The sequence below is a fragment of the Sorex araneus genome, chromosome 10 (assembly GCF_027595985.1).
Source record: "Sorex araneus isolate mSorAra2 chromosome 10, mSorAra2.pri, whole genome shotgun sequence".
In the NCBI taxonomy this organism is placed as follows: Eukaryota; Metazoa; Chordata; class Mammalia; order Eulipotyphla; family Soricidae; genus Sorex; species Sorex araneus.
The window spans coordinates 43,588,549-43,601,026 of record NC_073311.1 but is presented as its reverse complement, the minus strand read 5'-3'; positions in this window follow the sequence as shown (position 1 = coordinate 43,601,026).

Here is a 12,478-nt window from a genome sequence, read left to right as displayed (position 1 = left end):
CCCCCCCTCTTCCCTCCCCCATGAGGAAGGACCCTCATCGCTCAAGTCACAGTTTGAACAGGGTCGAGGCGAAGTGGCCACATCAGGAGGAGAGTGCGAGGCATGACCGGGGAGTCGGGCAGAGGCACGGGAGAGGGAAAGAGCTTGGTGTTTGCTGGGAGCCAGTCTAGTCACTCAGCGTGGATGGGAACAAAAAATTAAAGGGGGGGGGAGTTCAGAGCATCTTGGGAATAGGAAGGGAATGTGGTGTGATCCTGGCCTCCCACGTTCCATGTCGGGGAAATGAGAACCAGATGGGACGCACACTGCCAAGCGTGGCCCAAGCATGGCTCCCGGCGAGGTAGGGGAGACTCTTGTTCCTGTCGGAGCAACCCACAGCATCCTTCCTTCCAACCTTGCCTGGGACCCCGCCCACTTCCCTCCATAGCCTTCACCCTAGGCCAAGGGGCGGAATGTCTCATTCACATCCTTCCTCTTCTGCACAAGAGCAGCCGGTACCATAAAACAAGAGCAGGTCCCCCACCCCAATCCCAACTGGGGCTGCCCTGGCCCTGGGGTCTGGCTAACCCTGGGGTTCTCTTCCTCCCCAGGATGTGTCCATACCCCCTTGTAGGACCCAGAGGAAAGCAGAGGAGGTTGCTTATGGTGCTCTAGACAAGTTCAGCAGGGACGTAGCAAAAGACCCTCGTCCCAGAGCCAGGCATGAGAGGGGAGTGCTAGTCGTACTTGAAAGGAACTTCCAGAATACAGAGATGTGGCAAGTGACGGAGAGGGCTCCTGAGCTTGACTCCGCTACAAAACGGAGGCCTGGAATACCCTAGCCCCATATGTTCGCAGACGGTGAAGAGTGGCCCTGGGCCTCGTTTCTCAAAGATGGAATTGGAGTGCCTACCTGCCCACCTCTGCAGCAACACAGTAAGCAGAGCCAGGCAACCCCTGGCTCTCACGAGGAGCAGAGATGGATGGACAGAGAGACACCCAGAGACGAGTCAGCACAGTGGACTCAGCAGATTGGGTCATTTACAGAAAAGCAAAGCAAGGAAGCACTATTTCCTCTGAGTGGGTGAAAGAATTGTGGGTGCAAAGAGAACCTTTTCCATATCTTTTTGTGGGGTGAGGGAAGGGACCCACACCAGGCAATTCTCAGGGGATACTCCTTGGCTCTGCATTCAGGGATCATTCCTGGCAGGGCTCAAGGTACCATGTGGGATGCTGGCGACAAATCCAGGTCAGCCGCATGCAAAGGAAGCACCTTACCCAGTGCACTTTCTCTCCAGTCCCTCTACATCTGTTTTATGAGATTCCTAGGCACATTTTGGATGAAGAATTTTACGTGGGGACAAGGATTTGATGCTAATGACATCTGAGTGCTGGTTCTCTATCAGTGCTCAAATATTCTCTCACTAAGGCTGGACAAAGAGTCCAGGAACAAAGGTCCTGGCCTTGCATGCAGCCAAGGGTCCCTGAGCACAGAGCTAGGAATTGTTCTTGAGCTCACTGGGTGTGGCCCAAAAGCCAAACAAGAGTCCTTTCCCCCCAAGTCTCAGGTTCAAAGACAACCCAATGATATCTCTAGAAAACAGGAACATAGCATGCCTGAGACTACTCTTGGTCTCTGAGTAGATGAATTTTGTGAAGGCTTGTTTTGATTGTGCCAGGGGAGGAGGAGAAAATGAGATGGAAGGGGGAAGAGAAAGCTGCTTTCTCCAGTGGCTAGAAAGAGAACTCAGAGACCTATAAGTCTATTGGGCCTTTTTTCAGATATTGGGGGTGGGGCTTGAGCCACATTCTGTGGTGCTCAGCATCACTCCTGGCAGAGCTAAGGGGACCACATGTGGTGCCAGAGATTAAACCGAGATCAGTCATGTGCATTGTAACTCCTCTACTATCTCTCTAGTCTCGTAAGTGTGTTTTGTGCTGGATTTTTATTCACTTTTTGGCTTTTGACTTCGGGGTCACACCCAGCAGTTAATATCAGGAGCTATTCCTGGCTTTGTGCTCAAAAGTGACTCCTGGGGACTTTATGTGGTGCTGGGGATTTAAACTGGGGTCGAGTTCTAAGTGGCTGAAGCAGCCACATACTTGGTAAGAGCCTTAGCCTCTGAACTAACCCCTCTGGCCCTCAGTATGGCTTCTAATGTGGAAAGCAGGGTCTCTAGTAAAATCCCCACACCTCAGTGATTTCAGACAGTGATTTACTTCCCCTCTGCACTAAGGATGCTGAGACGGGTGACAGGAAGCTATGGCTTTGCACTAGCTTCTGTAAGAAAATTTTACTCTTCCTCTTATATCTCTTCCTTACTCTCATATCACCAACATTTTTTAAATATTAATTTTTATTAATGACTAGAGCTGTTACCGACTGGATTCCACAGGACGTCAGAAGACCTCGTGGCCGCCCACCAGCCAGATGGTCAGATTTCTTCGTCAAATCCCTGAATGAACTATTTGAGGCTCTTTCTGTTCCTGGAGTGAGCAGGTATCATTGGGCTGCACTAGCACACGACAGGAACAGATGGAGATGTTACTGGCGCCCACTCGAGCAAATCGAAGATCAACGGGACTACAAGTGATACAAGTGAAGAATTTTTATTAATAGCAATGTATCACTGTTTAGAATATTCTGGAATTTTAAGGGCACGGCTTCACACCTTACTATGCATGATATTCATCAGACCCACCTGCGAAGCCAGCACCAGCCCACCGCCAAACCCCTCTCCAAATTCTCCCCACACCCTTTCCTCTTTGATTAACATTATAGTTTCACCAAGTCTAACATCTTTTTTTTTCCTTCCTGCCAGTTAATTTCCTTTAGCAATTCATATTCCACATGTGAGGGCATCCACCAGGTTCTTCACATTCATATCCTCACTTAAAAGCATAAGCACCCCAATTTCTATCCATTTTTGTCCCAAATGGTACCATCTCATAGTTTCTAGTGGCAGAGGAGTATTTCACTGAGCAATGAGGCTTTCATACCCAAGCCTCAGATAGGCACAGAATCACCACCAGCTTTGGCTGGCTCACAACACTTCCAAGTCAAGATCTATGATGTGTGTGTGCTTCAGAGTTTGTTTTCTCACATCAAGCACTTCTGCCATACCATCTGCATGGGCTGCAGTTCCAACAGTGCTGCCAACATCTACCTGCAAAGAGTTTCACGAGCAATCGACTCAGTCCCACAAGACAACATCAGTCATAATTCCAGAAGCTTCTAACCAAATAGCTCCTGATCTGATGTTCCCACCATTCCCTGCTCAAGGTCCATGAGCTTACTAGAGAGAATTCCAGACCTCAGAAAACAGTGCACTGGACTCGTTAGCCATTTACTGTAAAGGGATGGGAGAACGGACCGAGAGGATCACTGAGCTGAAAGAAGTAAACAGGGCAAGGACGGCAAAGGATCGGGAGCATCCTTCCATGGCCTTTTCGGGCAAATCTCTCCCAGCACCTCCACATGTTAACCTCCAGAAAGCTCTCCAAACCCCAAACTGCTAGGATTTTGTTTGTTTGGGTTTTGAGCCCACACTCAATGGTGCTTAGGGCTTACTCCTGGCTCTGTGCTCAGGGATAACTCTTGGCAGTGCTTGGGGGACCATATGCACTATCAAGGATTGAATGTGGGTCAACCACATGCGCACAAGGCAAGTGTCTTACCCTCTGTACGATTTCCCCAGCCCACAGAATCTTCATGGAGGCTTTGTCACATAAGCCTGATCAGTCATGAACTCAGTTTCTAGCACCTCTCCACATCAGGACAGTGGGAGTAAGACCAACAATCCTATAAGATAGTACAGCAAGTTGGGCATTTGCCTTGAAAGCAACTGACCCAGGTTAGACCAGCAGCATCCCATATGGTCCCCCAGCTCCCTGAGGAGTGATCCTTGAACACAGAACAGAGTAAGCCCTGAATACCACCAGGTGTGACCCACACTATACCCCCCCAAAGAAAAAAGAAAAGAAAGAAAAATAATTCTATCTCTCAGTAAACTGCAAAGAATATAGAGGTTATCAATATGAAACCAGAATCAAAGACCAAATATTGGAATTAAAGATGTTCTTAATTTTTTCATCTCTGAAGGAATTATGAGTTCTAGGGTTTAGCTCTGTGTTAAGAATTAGAACCGGGGGGGGGGGTGCTGGAGTGATAGCACAGCGGGTAGGGCATTTGCCTTGCACTCAGCCAACCCAGGTTCGAATCCCAGCATCCCATATGGTCCCCCGAGCACTGCCAGGAGTAATTCCTGAGTGCATGAGCCAGGAGTGACCCCTGTGCATCACTGGGTGTGACCCAAAAAGAAAAAAAGAATTAGAACCGGGGCCAAAGCTATAGTACAGTGGGTAGGACGTTTACTTTGCTCATGGCTGACCTGCTTTCGATCCCCAGCATCCCATATGGTCTCTCCAGCACCACCAGGAGAAATTCCTGAGTGCAGAGCCAGGAGTAACCCCTGCACATCGCTAGGTGCGACCCAAAAAGAAAAAAATATATATTAGAACCACAGGGGCCTGAGAGACGTGCAATGGGGAAGGCAACTGCCCTGCATGCAGTCGACCTGGGTTCAGTCCTTGGCATCCCATATTGTCCCTGGGTTTGTTCCTTAGCACTCTATATGGTTCCCCAAGCACAGCCAGGAGTAATTCTTGAGTGCAGAGCCAGAATTTACCCCTGAGCATTGCTGGGTACTTTCTACTGCCCCCAAGAAGAAAAGAATTAGAACCACAGATGAATAGATTTTTATGCCCTATCATCTACTACCTAGCTTTCTTGAAATTTCCTTTTCATTTCAGGAAATGGAATGAATAGCCCTGGTCTAAGAAATGCCAGAGAAAGAACAGGAAGCGTGTGGACATTTAGATTGGTTGAATGGAGGCATGTTATGTTTAGCAGCGAAAGTTGACTTGGACACAATGTCAGGGTCTAATTTCATCAGGAAAGGAAGGGTATTTTTTTAAGAATCTTAACAATAACCTCAATATTAAGCCTTGGGTTCAGAGCAATAGTACAGTGCATTAGGCATTTGCCTTGCATGGAGCCAACCGGGTTCTATCCCTGGCATCCCATATGGTCCCCCAAGCACCGCCAGGAGTAATTTCTGTGTGCAGAGTCAGTAGTAACCACTGAGCATCACCAGGTGTCACCCAAAAAAGTAAAAGTTAGATAGATAGATAGATAGATAGATAGATAGATAGATAGATAGATAGATAGATAGATTAAGCCTTGTGGATATGCCACCATTTAACTAACCATATTCTTATTTTTCAAATGGCATTGGGTATCACTGTGTTACATCAAGTTTTTTATAGTCAGGTGTCATTAACCCGTATTTCTGACACAGCTTACAGTTACACTGGTCTCAAGGGGCCACAGGTGATAACATAGAGCCTCAGATACCATAAGGAGAATCATCCACATTTGCGTCATGAGATGCTGTGTTCTCTTCTTATCAAGGTCTCTGACACACAAGTTTACTTCTTGCTGCTATCATGAAGCTAACACATGCTTACAAGACTATGAATAATGAATGCTACCTGAAGCATCTATGTGTATGAGTTCTTGTTCAAATGCTGATTGTTTTCATTGAAACTGGTGGGAGAGGGGTACTAAGACATGTGGGGCTGGGGAGATAGTATAGCAGGTAGGGCTCATGTCTTGCATGCTGCTGACCCAGGTTCAATCCCCAGTTACTCCATAGGGTCCCCCAAGCAAAGATATTGATTCTTGATTATAGAGCCAGGAGTAAGCCCTGAGCATCACCAGGTATGGACCAAAATTCCAAAAATAAAAAACAATTTTCAAAATTTGGAAACCTCGGGGGCAAAGGGTAGTTAGGATAGAGAAGGAACCAGTATGGCTGGCAGTAATAGTTAGAAGTAATCACTCAGGACAAGAACTGAGTGTTGAAAATAGGTAAAGGGATATACATGATGACCTTGATGACCTTTAATAATATGTATTGCAAACCACAATGCTCAAAAGGAAAGAGAGAGAGAGAGAGAGCGAGAGAGAGAGAGAGAGAGAGGAAGGGGAGAGAGAGAGGGAGGGACAGAGAGAAAGAGAGAGAGGGAGGGGAGAGAGAGGAAAAGGGGCAGGTGAAGGAGGGAAGCAGGAGGGAAACTGGGGACACTGGTGAAGGGATGGGTGTTGGAACATTATATGACTGAACCCCAATCATGAGCAACCTTGTAACTGTATCTCACTGTGATTCAATAAAATTTTTTTTTAAATTAAGTTTAACCACAACACCCAAAAGGAGAGAGAGATATCAAATTGGAATGCCCTGACACAGAGGCGGGGTGGGGGGGTGGAAGTGGGGAGGTGGGAGGGATACTGGGTTCATTGGTGGTGGAGAATGGACACTGGTGGAGGGATGGGCTCTCAAACATTGCATGAGGGAAAAACAAGCACGAAAATGTGTGAATCTGTAACTGCACCCTCACTGTGACTCACTAATTAAAAAATAAATACATTTAAATTAAAATTTTTTTAAAAAATTAAGTTTAAGCCTCCGAATAATAGACTACCAGCCTAAAGGATTCTACATACTCAAATACCTAATGAAAAGGTGCAAATCTGTTCCTTTCACTGGGTCTTCACTCACCCCCATGAGAGTAACTTCCTGATGTGGCTTTGCGAATCAAATGGGGAGGGGGTGCACTTATTTACGTTCTAATTTCTTTGCAAATCAGGTTTGAGCCTTCCTTCACGTATCGTTCACAGTGAAGAATTCTTACACAACACTCAGTATGTACTTGATGCCATTTTCTTACTCTCCCATCGTAGGTTAATGCAGTGTCTGTTCACCCAGGACAAAGTGGGCAGGCAGCTCAGTATCAGACCCTTCTGCCAGGAAACAAGGGGCATATGGCCATACCCAGCAACGCTCAGGGATTGATTCATCCTGGTGGTGCTCGGGGCACCATATAGGATGCTGGGGGTTGAACCCAGACGAGGATTTGTCTCCCCACTGTGCTGGATAGTTGTTGCTCCAGCTCCAGGGCTGGCTACATGCCCTAATTTCCTTTCCCTCTCCAGAGGTGGGGCTGGAGTTAGGGAGGAGCTGTGTGAAAGTGGGGGGGGGGGCTCGGGGCCAGAGACACGGCAGAGTTGCCATGTGCCCCCAGGGCCTTGAAGGTGGCTCTGAGCTGCTGTGTGTGGACACACCTGGTACAGGTATGCGTCCCCATCGAGAGAGAATAGAGGCTGTCACCTCTCACCGGCTGAGGTTGGTGAGAGCAGCACCAGCCAGCAACACTCCGCCACGGTCGGGGAGATGAGAGGTGGCCTCTGTGTCCCTTCGCTGGGCACAGCTGCGATCCAGGAAAGCTGGAGTGAGCCCAGCAGACAGAGGGGACTTGCAGGGAGGTGGCTCAAATGAACAGAGGTTTGTCTATTGCAAAATGTGCCTCCCCGGGGACGCAGCAGATACACCCGAAGACAAACAGTGTAACCGTGAGAAGGATGACATAAATGTCAAAAGCCTAAGAAATCAGATATGGGAGGACTGGACCATCAGACGGCATATTTTTTTCATAACCGGGAGAGAAATGACAACACTTTTATTGAGTTAGAAAAGGAATCCAGAACCAGGCCGTGGAAGCACGTCAAGCCCGGATGGACGACTGTGGGCGCTCGCCTCACCTCCCGGGGCCACGTTTTCCTTCCCTTTCTTGTTTGTTTGGCTTTTATTGCTTTGTCATAACCTACGGCCAGAGCAGCCCCCAGGCTGCCCCCGCTGGCCCCTTCTCAGGCTGTTCCTGTGCTTTTGGCTCGGGCTCATCCACAGGAAAACACCCATTTTCCAAGCCTGGGTGAGTCTCAGCTCGGCTCTGGCTGCGTCAACCCACAGCCAAGAGACAGGTGCAGTGTTGAGGGCTGGCTGCTACGCTTCTTGCCACTCTCAATGTTCTGGTTTGTTGGCCAAAAAAAAAAAAAATAGCATTGCTTAGGAGGCCCAGGGGGATGCGAGGTGGCGGTTCATTGGTGATTCTCAGTCCCCCAGGCTGGTGGTTTGATGCAAGGGTCCAAGGAGGTGATGCTGCTCAATCCCAGCCCTGCCATGGAAAGCCAGTCACCTTGGAAGTGTGTGTGTTGTGGGGGGTTCAGGGGGAGCAGTCTCCAGGGGTGCGCCTGGTGGTGCTTCAGGAACCGTGTGGTGGCAGGACTCGAACGCTGTTATTCTCTCCCTCCAGCCTATTCATTGAGAAAGCTTCATTTGAAGAGAGCGCGGCAGCGAGGGCGTTTGCCTTGCACACGGCCAAGCCAGGTTTGATCCCCAACACCCCAAATGATCTCATGAGCCCTGCCCATTGGGTGATCCTTGAGCACAAAGCCAAGAGAAAACCCTGACCACTGCCAGACGTGGCTCAGAAAACCAAAACACAATTTGTAGATCATGAGAATCTTAAGAGCTTCATTTTGCTCACATGTCAAGGGAGGGAATTGAAGCCTGTCCATGAACTGACGACTCTTCTCACATCATGATCCAGTCCAGAAGCCCCATCACTGTGCTTTGTCTCCAATAGGCCTTTCAGGAAAACCCGCCAGACCAAAACTATCAAGTCCTCCCTGAAACACACTGACGCCTTGTCAGTCTCCACCTGGCCCCTCTGCCCCCGTGTTACAGTGCTCAGTCCCCACAGGGACCAATTTGCCTGCATCTCAGACATATGCAGGACAGGCAAGAAAACACAGACCTGCCCTGAACTTGCACATTGGGAGCCAGCGTTGGCCTGGGCAGCCGCTGTGGCGTAAAGGAGTCTCACCTTGGGGCAAGGTGTCTCCGCAGGGCCCAGAAACAGCACAGGGGTTAAAGTACTCAACTTGCATGTAGCCCAGTTGGAATTCCTGGCACTGCCAGGGGCCACTCCTGAGTAACTAGCCCCTGAGCACAGCTGGGTGTGTCCACCTGCCAGAAAAAGGAGTCTCAGCGAAGATTGAGCCGGAAGCCATTCCCAGCCCTTCACCCCATAGGCTAGAGCTGGAGCCAAACGTCAGCAGAGAAATGGAGACCCCAGAGAAGGCAGAGCAGAAAAGGGGTGAGCTCTTGTGATTTGAATTTGTTGCTGGACAAGAGAAAGGCCCCACAAGCTGTTTTACTCTAAGTCGACCTGGTATGCTCAGGCTGAAATCAATTCACTGCAAGACGTTGCTGATGGAGAGTCATGCTGAGTGAAATGAGTCATAAGAAGAGACACGGATATAGAATGACCACATTTGTTTGTCTCTCTCTCTCTCACACACACACACATATAAGCCTTTAAGGTATGGCATATATATGTGTGTATATATATAATAGAATATGTGTATATATACGTGTGTATGTGTATGTATGTGTAGAATATGTATATATACATATATATAATAGAAGACTAATATCCACAGCCAGGGAAAACAGGGGCTAGGAGTGGTCAATGGTTGGAATCAACCACAAGCAAGTATGAGTTAGAAGGTAGGTGAGATAGAAAAGGGACCAGTATGACAACAATGGAGATGATCACACTGGACAAGAACTGAGTGTTAAAAGTAGGGGAAAGGGATATACATGATAACCTTTCAGGATCTGTACTGGAATCACAATGCCAAAAGTGTGTGTGGGAGAGAGGGGGGGAGAGAGAGAGAGAGAAGGAAGAAGAAGGAGGAGGAGGAGGAGGAGGAGGAGAAGAAGAAGAAGAAGAAGAAGAAGAAGAAGAAGAAGAAGAAGAAGAAGAAGAAGAAGAAGAAGAAGAAGAAGAAGAAGAAGAAGAAGAAGAAGAAGAAGAAGAAGAGGAGGAGGAGGAGGAGGAGGAGGAGGAGAAGGAGGAGGAGGAGGAGGAGTGTGAGGAGGAGGAGTGTGAGGAGGAGGAGGAGAAACTGGGAGCAGAGGTGGTGGGAAATGTATACTAGTAGAGAGAGGGTGTTGAAACACTGTATGACTGAAACCTAATCATGAACAGCTTTGTAAGGTGTTCACTATCTCATAGTGATTTAATACAAACATTTATTTTAGAAAGACGTCACTGTTCCTTCAGAGTCAACTTGCAAGCAAGAGGCCCCAAGCTTGATGCCCAGTACTACCCACATGTGCAAGTATGGCCCTAGAGCTATGCGATCCCTGGGGCAGTGACTGTGAGAAATCCAGCACAAGCCATGTGTGCGTGTGAGTGTATAAGCACACTGTGGCCAGGGTCAGGGAACCCAGGAAGCATGTGTGTGAGCATCCCGGGACCTCATTGAGCATCACAGCTAGAATGTGTGCGGAGCACCAGAACTAAAATCAGTGACCCTCAGGGAGCAGCAAAGCTGAAGGTGCCAACACCCCAAACAAGCACTGTGACCCTGGGTCAGTCACTGCCACACAACAGCTAACAAGGGAAGGGCAGGGGAAAATTTAAAAAAAAAATTAACGACAAAGGAAGAACTGGACCTGGGAGGAAGTTCGAAGATACAGATTTTGCATGCAAGAACCCCAGATTTGATTCCCAGCATGACATTTTTCCCCAAGCACCACCAGGTATGACCCAAAACAAATAATAATAATAATAATAATAATAATAATAATAATAATAATAATAATAATAATAAATGACCAGAGAGATAGTACAGCAGGTGAGGTGCTTGCATGTAGCTAACCTGAGCTTCATCCCTGACACCACACATGGTCCCCTGAAGCCCCACCGACAGGGATCCCTGAGTGCAGAGCCATGAGTAAGCCCTGAGCACCACCCATACCCAGCCACCCCTAAATTGAAAAATAGAAATAAAGAACTACAAGATTTTGGAGCCTCATTTTTTTAAAAAAAAAATCTACTTCAACTAAGAAACAATTGCTTTCTTGATGAGTTTTTTTTTTATTTTTATTTGTGAATCACTGTGAGGTACAGTTACAAACTTATGAACTTTCATGTTTGCATTTTGTTTATATCCCTCCACCAGTGCTCTTGATGAGTTTTTTGGGGTTTTTTTGTGGGGAGGTTGTTGTTGTTGTTTGGCTTTTTGCTTGACATCCAGCCATGTTCATGGGGAGGAAAGGTTTCTCTTGGCTCTGCACTCAGGAATTAGTCCTGGCTGTGCTCAGGGGACCATATGGGATGGCAGGGTTAGAACCCGGGTCGGACTCATGCAAGGCAAACGCCCGCCCTGCTGGACTATCACTCCAGCCCCACAATTGCTCTTTTGAAAGAACAGAAGAGTCCAGAAGCTCCTAGTTTCAACAGGCCGCTGAGCGTACTGACAACCTGCTTTGCCGCCTGAGGGATGATAAAGCTTCACGGAGCAGGAGAGAGTCCCAGGTCGGGAATGCCTGCTTCGGAGTGCACCCTCTGATGCTCTCCTCCCCATTAGCAGAAACAGATGTGTGCTCACCAGTAAGTAAACAGTCCAGGTCAATCTGTCTCCGCACCGCCAATCGACTCTGGCACTCCAGTAGGAGCCAGCGGCCTCCGAAACCGAGTGGAACTATTCTATAACATTGGTGTCGAGTAACAGATGTGTCTGGGGTGCATGGTGAGATCAAGTATCTGTGGAGCGGGCTTGCAGGGATGGGAAGCCCCCAACATGGAAGCAACTGGCATTCTCTCCTGGAGAAATCAGCTCAGCGTTGAGTAAGACGGAGCTGGAATCCTGGTCCTACCGTGGCCCTTCTACGGAACCCGGGGCAAGTCATTTAACGGAGTTTCTTTATTTTTTTTGCTTTCTTTTTGGGTCACACCTGGCAATGCACAGGGGTCACTCCTGGCTCATGCACTCAGGAATTACTCCTGGCGGTGCTCGGGGGACCATATGGGATGCTGGGATTCGAACCCGGGTCGGCCGAGTGCAAGGCAAACGCCCTACCCGCTGTGCTATTGCTCCAGCCCCCTAACCAGAGTTTCTATTTCACCCATAGAGCGTAGAGGAGTGTGGATCTCTGATCCCGTCCGTACTAAGCATATAAAAGCACGGAAAAATGTGAGCTCATTCCAGGGTCACTCTGTGGCCTTAGAGGAAGGAGAGTATGTCTTTATGGATGAATTCAGTGAGCAGTTATTAAGCAGTTATCACATTCAACAGTGAAGATGACAGAGATAGCACTGGCATTTCTGGGCTGCGACACTTCGGTAGAAATTTTGTTTCAGGGACTAGGAAGATGGCTCAAAGGGCTGATTTAAAGATGATTGGTACGGAATGGTGTCCTGAGCACCACAAGGAGTAGCCCACAAGCTCTAAGTCACTAGTATCCCCTGAGCCAGGCGTGGCCCCAAAATAAAACAGAGCAAAACATGGGCCAGGGAGATAGTCCAGATGTTAAGGCACTTGCCTTGCATGAAGCCAACCCTGGTTTGATGCCTGGCATCACATATGGTGCCCTGAGCATCACCAGGAGTGATCTCTGAGTGATCACAGAGCCAGGAGTAAACCTTGAGCTTAGCCAGCTGCAGACACCCCCCCACACACACACACACAATGAAGAAAACAAAACAAATTTTATTTTCTGAATCCTGACAGCTCATATGCCAA